Source organism: Hemitrygon akajei, chromosome 2 (genome assembly GCF_048418815.1).
Source record: "Hemitrygon akajei chromosome 2, sHemAka1.3, whole genome shotgun sequence".
Lineage (NCBI taxonomy): Eukaryota > Metazoa > Chordata > Chondrichthyes > Myliobatiformes > Dasyatidae > Hemitrygon > Hemitrygon akajei.
This window is the reverse complement of record NC_133125.1, coordinates 154,579,808-154,591,837: the sequence shown is the minus strand read 5'-3', so window position 1 is coordinate 154,591,837 and position 12,030 is coordinate 154,579,808. Positions and strand designations below refer to the sequence as shown.

General features: G+C 41.6%; 1 long non-coding RNA gene across 1 annotated transcript; it reads left to right on the top strand.

The window, feature by feature from the left end:
• The first annotated feature begins 882 nt into the window (after positions 1-882).
• LOC140737829 (uncharacterized) lies at positions 883-8,391 on the top strand. The gene is made up of 3 exons (XR_012101258.1): positions 883-951; positions 7,240-7,271; positions 8,168-8,391. It is a non-coding gene; the product is annotated as an uncharacterized lncRNA (long non-coding RNA).
• The last annotated feature ends 3,639 nt before the right edge of the window (positions 8,392-12,030 follow it).

The window sequence follows — 12,030 nt, the reverse complement described above, 5'->3', positions numbered from 1 at the left end:
TGTCCTGTATATGATAAACCTCTAGAAGTGCAGAGTGGTTGTGTAGAAGTGGGCATATCATATGCAGAAGTTCTTCACAAAACAGGTGTCAGTGGCAATAGGATCTATTAACATCCAGAATACAGATAGGTTACAGTCGGTATCTGAAGTGCAGGATTTTATAACATTGGATTCGTTGACTCTTGATAAACTAAAATTAGTTAATTTATAGCAGATGTGGTACATTATACTGCAGAAGCTAAAAACTGGTCAGAAAAAAATAATTTTACAGCGGCAGAAATACCTGAAGATGAAAGACTTAACACTAGAGATTATTAATAGTGCTTCACCAGGAGTGCTAAATAATATTCAGTTTCAATGAAGAGATCATGATGTTCTCAGTTTTTCGATTTTTTAATTTTTTTTCTTTTTCCTTTTATCAGGATGGAATGCTATAATCTGGTTAGGTAATGGTCAGTGCATTTTAATGCTCATTGTACTATGTGGGGTTGTAGTGACACAATTCTGAAAGGGAAGTTGGAGGAAGAATTTCTGCAAGAAAATTATTTGGTGTGCTTGGATGATACTCTTATTTCTATTTGTTGCGTCATGACTTTCTGCAGACGCAAAATGATGGTGTCTGGCACAGCGGGCCAGGGAGCATCTCTGTAACGAAAGGAACCGTCTCAGCCCAAAAAATAGACAATACTTTTCCACCATAACTGTTGCCTAAGTCGCCGAGATAGTCCAGCATTTTGTGTGTATTCATCTAGATATCCAGCGTCTGTTGTTGCTCTGTATCATCGCCTTCTGTAGGACTTATACAGGATTCACTTAGTTTTCAACTGAAACACTGCACAATGTCAGAAGAAGTTCTGCTGATGACTAAACTGTCTTGCGACAGGTTGTAAAGCAGACGCAACAGAAAAGATTGACCATTCTAATGGAGCTTCACGGGAAGAGCTGGATGAGGTAAGTGGGCAATGAACTGGAAAGTGGTCAAATCACTGACAAAAATATAATCTGCATTTCACTTGTGTCTAGTATTTTGGCCATTATTGAAAGAATCGTGTCTTCATTCTAGGCCCCAGTTTGCGTGATGGACTAGTTTAGTTTCGGAAAGTCTGAAAGGTCTTAAAGTGATACGACAGGAAAACAGGCTTGTCGCCAACCGAATCTGTAATGACCACAGACAACCTACATTCGTCCCAGTTTGTTTTCTCTGTCCATATTCTCTTTAACTCTTCCTCCCTCCACCCACTGTCACTCACGTACATATGGGGAGAAATTTATTGTCCTGTTCTGGTCCGAAGTCCGCATTCCGGTTCATGGTCCGGTCAACGGACTCTGGACTCCAGGTGCTCCGGCTGTCCCTTGTTTCGGTTGGACTGAATCACAAGCACCTGATGTTCATCTTGTGGGAATATAAGTGGCCCTGGGATTGACTGTGGTTGGGGGGTCGTCTTGTCAAAACTCCCTGGGAACAAACGGCCAGTGGAAGGTTAGAACAGCCACTTGCCATCTTTAGAAAAGCGTTGGAGAACCATTGCTTCTTGGAGCCTTGCTGTCGGTAGTCGGAGCTGTCATTACGGTAAGGATTCGGCCGTTTCCCGGGCCAGATGGGTGGCCGTCAGCCACTTCGAGCAAGGTAGGGATCCGGTTGTTTCCGTAGCTAGCCAAGTTTGCTGGCCGTAACTGCGACTCGGAGCAGCTCCGATGCGGAGATGGAACTGTCTGTCGTTCTTCGGTGTTTGTCTCTTCCTGTCCTCGCCTCCATGGGGAAAGTCAGGCCGTTCTGCCGTTACCCGACGGATGGACCTGCCTCACCTTGGTGTGGAGTCCCGGCTTGTCGAAGGATAAGTCCCAGTTCTATGTCTATGTACTACCCAGTCTCATGTTAACGTCTTGTTAAAGAGGAGTCCCGGCTTGTCGAAGGATTAGTTCCGGCTCTTTGTTGATGTATAGTTCCTAGTCTGTCTCCAAGCTCCAGACTCTGAGTTACCCAAGCCTCAAGCTCCAAGAACCAAAGCCTCTCTTCAATGCATTCATTATATCCTCAAAATATACTCCAGTAACTTTGTCAAACGGGACCTTTCCTTCTATGCTGCTATGGTCTTAGAGAACCGTTTGTATCTAAACATCTTGCTATTTCATTAATGATAGCTTCAGGGATATTCTTGACTACCATCTATAGGCCAACTGGTCTATAGTCACCCTCCTTTTGCCTAAATACTGTTTGTTAAACGGTCGTGTGACTATCACTGACTTCAAATCTTCCAGAACCTACCTGGTGTCCGGAGAATTTTGTAAAACTCCCTCAAACGTCTGCTATTAATACCGCCATTAGTTTCAGCACCATAGGATTCATCCGTTTAGAACCAAGGCGCGTATAAACCTTATGGCCCACTTGTTTGTTCATCGCCTCCTTAAAATGACAGCAATTGTATTGTGGTCTTGCCATACAATCATATCCATCACATCTCTTTTGGTCATGTTAGATGCGTCATTCACTGCGAAGACTAATACAAAGAGAAACGCAGAAAGAACATGGAAACTCCACACAACAGAACTGAGAGAGGGGTGGGGACAAGTGGACTGAAGCTTTAACAGCTGCAACATTCTGCCACCCTAAATCAAATCCCAGTGCCCTTCTTCCCAATGTCAATGTCAACCCTGGAGAATTCAACACTGATGCTATAGAGAAACTCTTTAGGCTTCACTTTTAGCATGTGTGAATTCTGGTCATCTCATTCCAGGAAAGCTGTAGAGGTGTTGAGGAGAGCACAGAAATGGTTTACTAGCATGCTGTCTGGATTAGAGGGCACATGCTATATGGAGAGGTTAGACAGCTTGATTTGCTTTCCCTGGAATGTCAGAGGTTGATAGGAGTTTTTAAAGTTATAAGTGGCATACATCAGGTAGGTACCCAAAGTCCTTTTCTCACACCAGAAATGTTAATTACAGGAGGGCATACATTTAAGGTGAGAGGGAGAAAGTATAAACGAGATATGTGGGGCATGGTTTTACATAGAGAGTGTTTGATGCCTGGAACTCTGGGGCGTTATTAGGTATCAGATATTTTAGTGATGTAGGAGGCCGTTAGATAGACACAATAATGTGCAGGAAATGTGCTGGGCATGAAGGAATTATAATATACAAGAGACCATCAAACTCGAATGAGTCAACGGCGGTAGAAGTAGACAAACCATTTGCTTTGTTCTTGCCATGTGGCTAAAGAAATGAAGGGTGCATTTTGAGAAGCTGCTCCGTAAATTCATTTTTTTTTCTAGCTGTCTAGTTGACTGCTTTTGGAATAGTGCTATATAGTGAATGCCTTGATGCTCCTAATAACCTGATGAACTGGAGATTATTTCCAAATGAGAAGGCATTTTTGAGCTGTTCCTTGGCACGAAAGGACATATAGGTTTATGAATATGAGGAGTCTGTGTCTAACCTGATGAACTCGAGCCTGGTAGTGGCTGATTCAGAACAGCAAGTCATTGTTGTTAGCTGCAGAAGAGTAACGATTTGATGCTTGCTTGGACGAGTATAAATGGGAAGCTGATCTGCATTAGCAAGTTAGAAGAAAGCGAAAGAGTTAGAAAGATAACGGTTGAACTGAAAAGGAAAGAACATAATAATGAACAGCTTCAAATTGAAAGCAGCAATAACTTCGAATAGAAATTATCGCAATGAAGACCCTTAGGCTAGGGGCTGGGAGATGAAAGGCCAATCGCTTGCCACGGAAGGTCACATATTAATGTATAGAGAGGTTTCAAAGCGGAGGAGTGGTTTGAGTACGCATGGTTACGGAGGAAATAGTGGAATTCGTGCTTTCTGTTGTTGACCTGTTTTTAACCTGGTTACCTTGATATCAGTTCAGAGATGATAAAGTGCAAGCTTTGATTACCCAAGAGTTGCGTGGTGTATTGTCTAACCTAGACAGGTTGATGATTGGTCAAGAGAATGCAGCGTTCCTGGGTGCACTTCAGAAAAGCATAGAGACTTCGTATTCTGTTGAACACCCACGGGAACAGGAGGGTATTTAAATGAAAAAAAAAGAGGAAAGGGCAAGAAGAACCCAGGGACTCGGAGTATTGGAGATATTACTTTCACATTTTTTGAGAAAATGGCCCGATTAGGACAAGTGTATAGGAAAGGTTGAAAGTAGAGGATGAGCAACCCTGTGCATGTCTTGAGGAAAACAATTAGTGAACAGAATCCAAAGGAATTAGAAGAGATCTGAAGGAAAATAAAAGTTATAATGAGATGTGTGCTGCAAATCAAATTGAAGTGCAGAGAGAAAACCAGAAACTGATAGGAGACATGTGTAAGCGGATGGGAAGAGCTTTAGGGAGGGGAACCAAAGAGCTGGAGAGAGAGATGAGAAAATAAAATAAAATTCTGATGGCGCATGTTCAGGCGAATTGGAGGAACGTCAGTCAGTCTCCGGTTCATTGTGAACACGTCAAACGAGTAAATGGGAAAAGCGAAGAGGACTGTAAATAGAGCACTCAGAAATGTAAAGGAATGGAACCGTCAGTGTTAGGATTTACCGATTGCTATGAATGCCGTGGAAATATCGGTGCTTGAAGAGAGAGGCCGTGCACCGTTCTTCAAACTAATCGAAAAGCTGAAAGGTGAACTGTCAGATCAGAGAGGAGAGATGTGTGTATTTGCTCTGGGTACGGACGGTGACAGTGATGTAGATTGGGGTGATTTTGCTTATGAAGGGTCATACTATAATAGTTAGGACGATGGGGAAAGTGGCCCGCCACTCACTGGATTTTTCCATGATGGTGTCCGTGGTAACAGGGAGAGTTCATGAGACATCAGAACCATGGGAACCGTTTGAAACACCGTATATTACCCGTTTTGACGAGGTCGAATTCAGTGTTTTAGCTGCGAATATTCTAAAATGCGGACTGAGGGACGATCCTCTAGGACATCTCCAGTGCATCAGCAGCAAAGGATAATACATTATAAAGCACAAATGGCTACAGCAGTTAATTGACAGCAGGGGCCCCATTGTGTAGCACGCCTAATATAGGACGGAATTCACAGAAGAGGAAGCCTCTCTTTGACGTGCAAACAAAACAGAGGGAGTTGGAAATGGGACAGGAGGTTATGAGTTCAGTACATCAGCCGAGACCTTTTACAATTCCGAGATTTGTAAGTCTATATGATGTTGTCGGTTGAGCCAGATCATCAATTCATCGAATTCCGACAGTTCTAAGTAAGTTAGGGTGATATCATATTAACCTGCGTAAACCTTTTCGAGCCAACTCAAAGTCCTCTGGTAGTTGTGGTCCATAAGGCTCTTTGTCATAGAATGCACTGGATGGAGATGACGTTTTTAGATTTATATTAGAGGCAATTGACGGTTATGAAAATGAAGTGGCAGTTGTCCCGTCACATTTTCAGTTTGCACCCGGAGGTTAACGATAGTTCACTTCATACTCAGCATCGAGTAGAGAAGGTTAAGACAAGTCTTTCTCTGCATCACCTAAGTCAAAGCAGAAACAATGGATGAGAAACTGGTACGAAACTGCATTCATCACCAGGTGTTCTTGAAACAAAGCGGGAAATTGAAGGGTTAAATGCAGAGGAGATATCTGATAATTAGGTAAGTACGGAAGCTGCTCTTGATGTTTTTCTTTCCAGGTATTCGGGAATAACTGGTGTTCGAATGCGATTATTGAGTTTCCTCGCGAGTATCGGGGCTCTATTGAAAGTCACATGTTGTACAATAAAGTGTATTACGTGTTGCCTATTTGTATATTCAGCTGGATAAATGAAAGGTATGAAGACGAGGGTGGCAACAAATGGTCTATTCTCAATATACACGGAGAAGTCTATTTCCATTCAATCAGATGCCATGGTAATAGACTGCGTGAATGTGGGAGGTGAAATTCTCGAAAAAATTTGTGAAGAACTCAGGACAGATTTTGTAAAGGAAATGAAACTGATATCTGTTTATAATCGTGGCAGAGTAACGGTAATATGACGAAAAGATGGGAGTACTAGGATAACGGTGGGAAGTCATATTTTTTATGGTCTTGCTTCAGTGGGAAAAAGCTAATATCTCAAACACGTTCATTATGGTACTGTTGAAGTGGAAACAAATCAGAATGAGATAATTGGTTAGCATGTGCCCCAAGCCATTCAATCCCAGTTGCTCTGGAGCACAAAGATCTTCCCTATAAACTTTACGTGATGATGCAGTCGACAAAAACTGATACCACAATCATTGCCGTGCCAACTGTTAATATTCCTTTGTTGTTTGGTGAGATTCAGACGGTTGTAAGGGGAGCAGGACTTGTATTAGGAGAACTGTAGAACAAATTATTCTACTAGCTCCATATAGACATCTGCACGAATTGTTCAACTTGACATCGCTCCAAAGTCCCAGCTGGTGTGGAATAAGCCTTTAGGATTCTTTCTAACGTGCATTAATTGACAATTGTTACTCACTCTGAATTTAAAACACGAGAGAAGCAATGAGAAAGGCTTATTAAACTCATGGGATTAAGAGACACAGCTGGAGTTTACACTGTAAATACACTAGAGAATGCAGAGCTGATCTCACAATTGGATTCTGTGCAAAAATGAAAGCAAACATATTTAAATTTGAATTATCAGTATATGGGGAGAGTTAGCAATTACGGTCGATAACAAGTGAATGTAGTTTAAAAATGCTCCAAATTTTGTGCCCCTTGGGAAATGTGAAATTTCTGATTATTGACAAGAGTTCACAATAAACCAATCAGCAGGTCAAGGATGCTGTTTGTACAAACTATGCTTCTTGGTTACTTTTAAATTAGAGAACATGGTACAATTAGAGATTCGCAGGGTTCCCAAATGGATTTCGAATGAAGAGTTAAAGAAATGGGTTGGTACTAACACCGGGCTCTCACTTTCGGAGATTCACCTTGACAAATCACCTTTGCGGTAAATGTAAAAATAGTTCTGAAGCACTATATATTGGAGCTTGCCTTCATATTCCACACCACAACAACAACCAAACAACACATTATACAATGTTCAGAATGTTGGGAAATATAATTAATTGAGTTTATATTTCACTTACTAATCCTTCTACGTACGCTATTAAGTAGAGATAATCTACGAAGGGGGCAAATCTGGCTTCCTGTCATTACAAACAAGAATATGGGTTTTGCCCTGAGGATTTAGTTGAGACTAGAGTTACAGATTGTGGGTTTGTTTCTTATAACAATTATTCTCCATCTATTTTGCCAGGCAACACCAGGACGTTCCATAAAATTTCTTTGGTGAGTGATACTTATTAAACTGCTACTTCTAGCTCTAATTACAAGAGGTGTTATTTAGCTTGCAGTTTGATTACTCGAATGTTGTGGTTTCCAATATTTTGAAAAATTGCATTTTGACTGGGAATGTTAACCAAACCATTGTAAAAAGAAACATCTATTCAACTGAATGTACTACATACAATATGTCAATGATACGGCAGATGGCTTACATAGATATGAACCTATTGCTCTTCAACCTGTCACTTATTCTACTACAGAATAGTTAAGAACCAGAATGCAATTGTTATCAGACGATGGGATGAACTATTCAAAACTATTAAAGATCAAGTGGATTTAGCTGATGTTGCTTTGCAGAATCTATCTTTTTGGATCAAATTTTGGAACTGTGGTCTAAATATTATCGTAGGAGTCGTATTATTTTACATGTTATTATTGTTCTTCTCTTCGTTCTAAAGATTATTAGAAGTATTATCCTGATTGTTTTTCGATGGTAACTTAAACGGCATTAGTGTTTTCATGTAAAAAACATTCCCCATCAGTCTCTTGTAATTTTCTCTGACATTATACCATGATTTTATCTTTGAGTATTATGTACTTCGATCTAATATTTTATTAACTGCTGTTAAATGCCCAATATATGCTATGAAATTAGATATACTTTATCATGCTTTTTTGATACGTTTTGTACTGGTAATATATATTTAAATATTGTAGAAATGTGATGTTACTTTTTAATCTAATCTTTTTAGTCTAAGGTATTTTGTTAGTATGTTTATCAGTATTATTTAACACCCATAAATGAAATTAGAAGGACGATGACGCCCAACATCTTCGGAAGCAGCTCTATTGCTATCTTTGATATCTCTTTTTATTCCGTTTTCAATTCTATTTTGAAGACCTGGTGTTACATGCTGACCTCGGACCTCGGTGCTCGCTCTCGGGGCCTCATGACCGACTGCTTTTCGAAAAGCCAAAGATCCGACCTTGAAGACCAGTACGCCTTCAGTGTGCCGGAGGCGGGCGGATTCAAGGTCGGTGCCGACCCCTGATGCGTCGTGGGAGACGGAAGACCGTAGGCAGCGAGCTGGCTGCTGGCTGTGTGCACGGAGACCTGAGTTCATTGGGCACAGAGTACTGAAAAAGCGACGGAACAGACTTTTAACACCATAAATCAACGAATTGCTTTGTCTCCCCTGTCGCTGTGAAACAGCGACACTTGTTTTTTCCCCTTAGAATAGAGAGAGAGCCTGCGGATTGTCGTATTCCGGTGAACCAGTAATCTTTGGGGTACTGCAAGTCTGTGTCTTTGTTGATGATTTGCTGCACGCTTGAGTGCTCGATGGGACCTGCAGATGCTTTTTTGCTGGTGGGGCAGTTGCTGCTGCGTGTTCGTGGAGGGGGGGGGGGGGAAGCTGGGGGAACCTTGGGTTTCTAATATTTAACTGTCTTTCATTCTTTGGGGCACTCCTCCATTTTCGTGAATGTTTGCGAAGAAAGAGAACTTCAGGATGTATATTGCATACATTTCCTTGACATTAAATGTACCTTTTGAAGCCTATTGAATGCTATATATTCCTTTTATACTGTATTCACTCAGACATATAAACAACAGTGTGATTCCCAGAAATATCTGTCGATTAAATAGGTGGAGGCGAGAGAGATGTTAGCCATAGAGAAATTAAAATTTGGAAGGAAACATCAAATTGAATGGGTAAAGAACAATAGAAGCAGACAAAGTAGATGACGTTGTTCTTTCTGTGTGTTTGAAGAAATCGTGTTTGCCATTTTGTGAAATTACTCTGTACACTTAAGTTTGTGAACTGTTTGATGAACTGACTCTTGCTCTGGTATAATTTATTCAAAGTAATTAAATATGGCACAAGGAGTTTCTGCCAATGATCTGCTAAACTTAATACACCTGCTCACCTAACACCCATCAGCTTCCACGTCCAGCACATAATTTTCTGTAAATGCCACCTTCTCCACAGGGATCCCACCACGGTGCACATCCCACGACTCCCCACCCCATTTCCCTGTCACGTTCTGTTTTCCACGGGCATAGTTCCCAACGTCACTCCCTTGTCTATTCGCCCCTCCCTACTGATCTCCCTCCAGGCACTTATCCTTGGAAGCAGAATAAGTGCCATACTTGCTCTAACACCTTTTCCCGCAGGACCATTCAAGGCCTTAAGCAGTTCTTCCTGGTGAGGCAACGCTTCAGCTGTGAGACTGTTGGGGTACAGTATCAGGTGCTCTCGTTGTGGTTTCCTGTATATGGGAGAGACCCGACGCTGATTGTAAGACCACTTCACCAAGCACCTATGCTCTGTTCGCCAGAAAACAACCGGGATCTCCTGCTGGGCATCCATTTCAAGTCTACTTCCCATTCCTACTCCTACATGCCAGTTCCTGGCCTCGACTACTGTCACAATTAGGCCGCATTCAATTTGGAGGAGCAACACCTTATATTCCTTCTGGCTAGACTCCAACATAATGGCATGAACATCGATTTCTCGAACTTCCCGTCATTTCCTACCCCTCCTTCACCATTTTTCATCCCCATTTTCCTCTCTGACTTTATCTCCATGCCTGCCTATCCCATGCATATGGTGCTCCTCTCCCTTCCCTTCTTCCACAGCCTTCGGTTTTGCCCTATTGGATTCCCTCTTCTCCAGCACCTTTTCTCTTTCACCAGTCAACCTTCCTGCTCCATGCTTTACCACTCACCCTCTCCCGGTTTCACCTAGTACCTACTACCTTGAACTTTTTCCTTGCCTCCTCACATCTTTTTAAACTTACCTCATTTATTTTTCCAGTCCTGAAGTATGGTTTCGATATGAAACCCTGACTATTTATTCGTTGCTGTAGTCTGACCTGCTGAGACTTCCAGCATTTTGTGTGGATTAATTTGATTTCTAACAGCTGCAGCTTTTCTCCTCTCTATTGTTCAGAATTAACCTCTTTATCTCCGCCCAGTGTGTGGCTGACCTATTTTGACTGGTTTGAATAGAACTAAAAAAAAAATCCCCAAAGCAGGAATGTTTGTAGCCAGTCAAATGATGTCGAGTCAATGAGATTAATATGCAGCATTTTTATTTATAAGGTAACAATAAGAAATTTAGGCGCTTCAAATACAAAACATCGAGATCTCCGGAGATCAGCAATCACAAGAAAGTCACGCCTTTTAGGATTTGGGAGAAGTATGATCAGCCAAGAGTTCAACGAGTGATCCGTTATTTCAGTGTTATAAATTGGAGAACTGGCCTGCTTGAGCATTGGTACAGAGGAAACAGTTGAATTCATGTTTTTAGTTAGTGGCACAGGATCAACATAGTTATTTTGATATTTGTGCAGAGAAAATAAATTCCGCACTGGGATTAATTAAGCATTGCCTGACCTCGAACGACTGATGTTTGGTTGGCAAGATAGCTTAGGTACCTTGGTGAGACACGCACAAGTTGCGAAAGGTGTTTGCTGACTGTTCAGCACGCCAGATATCTGCATGTATAGTCGTTTTGGGTGTCTGTATACTAGCATACTTGATTTTGAGAGTGTTTGTGCATTTGTACGAATAAGGCTGAATCTTTGGGTAACAGATTTTTATGTGGAAGCGATTACAATAGGCATAAGAGACACAAAAGTGTAAAATTGCAGATACATACTCTGTGTCTTTTAAGTTTGTACTGTTTAATGTTTATCCATTTTTTACATTTTTTCTGCAGATTGGGAATTAGTGTGGAGATATTTCAGTGAGAAGTTATACTTAGATATATCTCCTATGATCATACCTGTTGATGTCAGACTGATTCAGGTCGGCAATCCTGATCACGGAACCTGTCGATGATGGTATTATTACGTCCACAAGCCAATCATCATTGTGCTAAAGTAGAGAATTTTGGCTGAGCTGCCCTCAAAGTCACTTATGGGAATTCAAAATTTGGGTCAAATTGATGTAATGATTCAATTTCGCCTGGTGCACCACAGTGATATACATTAGTTCGTTCAAGTGAAATGCCCGAGGAAAATATGGGACTGTACGGCCCAGTGGGAGTACGATGCTACATGAGCAACTACTAGGAACGCTTCTTTAAGGAGAAAATGTGGTAGCGACTTGGAATGGGAGATCGGGAGAGGTGAGAGGCAGTGGGGAGTTTTGTATGTGTTTCTGAGAGCAGACGTAACTGCCATAGATTGCGCAATCTGTAAATATCGAGCATATACAATGTTGGACAAAATCCACAGAGATATGACTTATTCTACCTGAGAATGCCGAAGGACAGCCTGAGTTAGCCTACCGGAAAGATTTAGATTTGGGGATAGCAGAGGGGTCGACCTGCCCAGCGTTAATATCATAGGCACGGGAGATCGACCAGAGGAGGGGTAAGAAAAGTTGTATAGTGGATGGAGCTGCTGTGAAATCAAACGAATTTGCTTTGTGTATGAGCAACCTGGACACCTAGCAAGAGAGTGGCAGAACAGACGTAGAAAGGCAAAAGAAATAATTTGTTACATGTGTGGCCTCTCATTCCCTACCGAATGCTGAAAGGACTAGATAGGGTGGATGTAGAGACGATATTTACTATGGTAGGGGTTTCCCGAACTACAGAGCATGAGTGAAAATTGAGAGGCGATCGTTTTGAACAGAGGTAAACATAGGTTAGTACAGGACAGTACAGGCCCTTCGGCCCACAATGTTGTGTCGAACCTTATTGCTATATTTCTACACTATTTTTGGTTGGTGCGACTCTAACGAAACCCA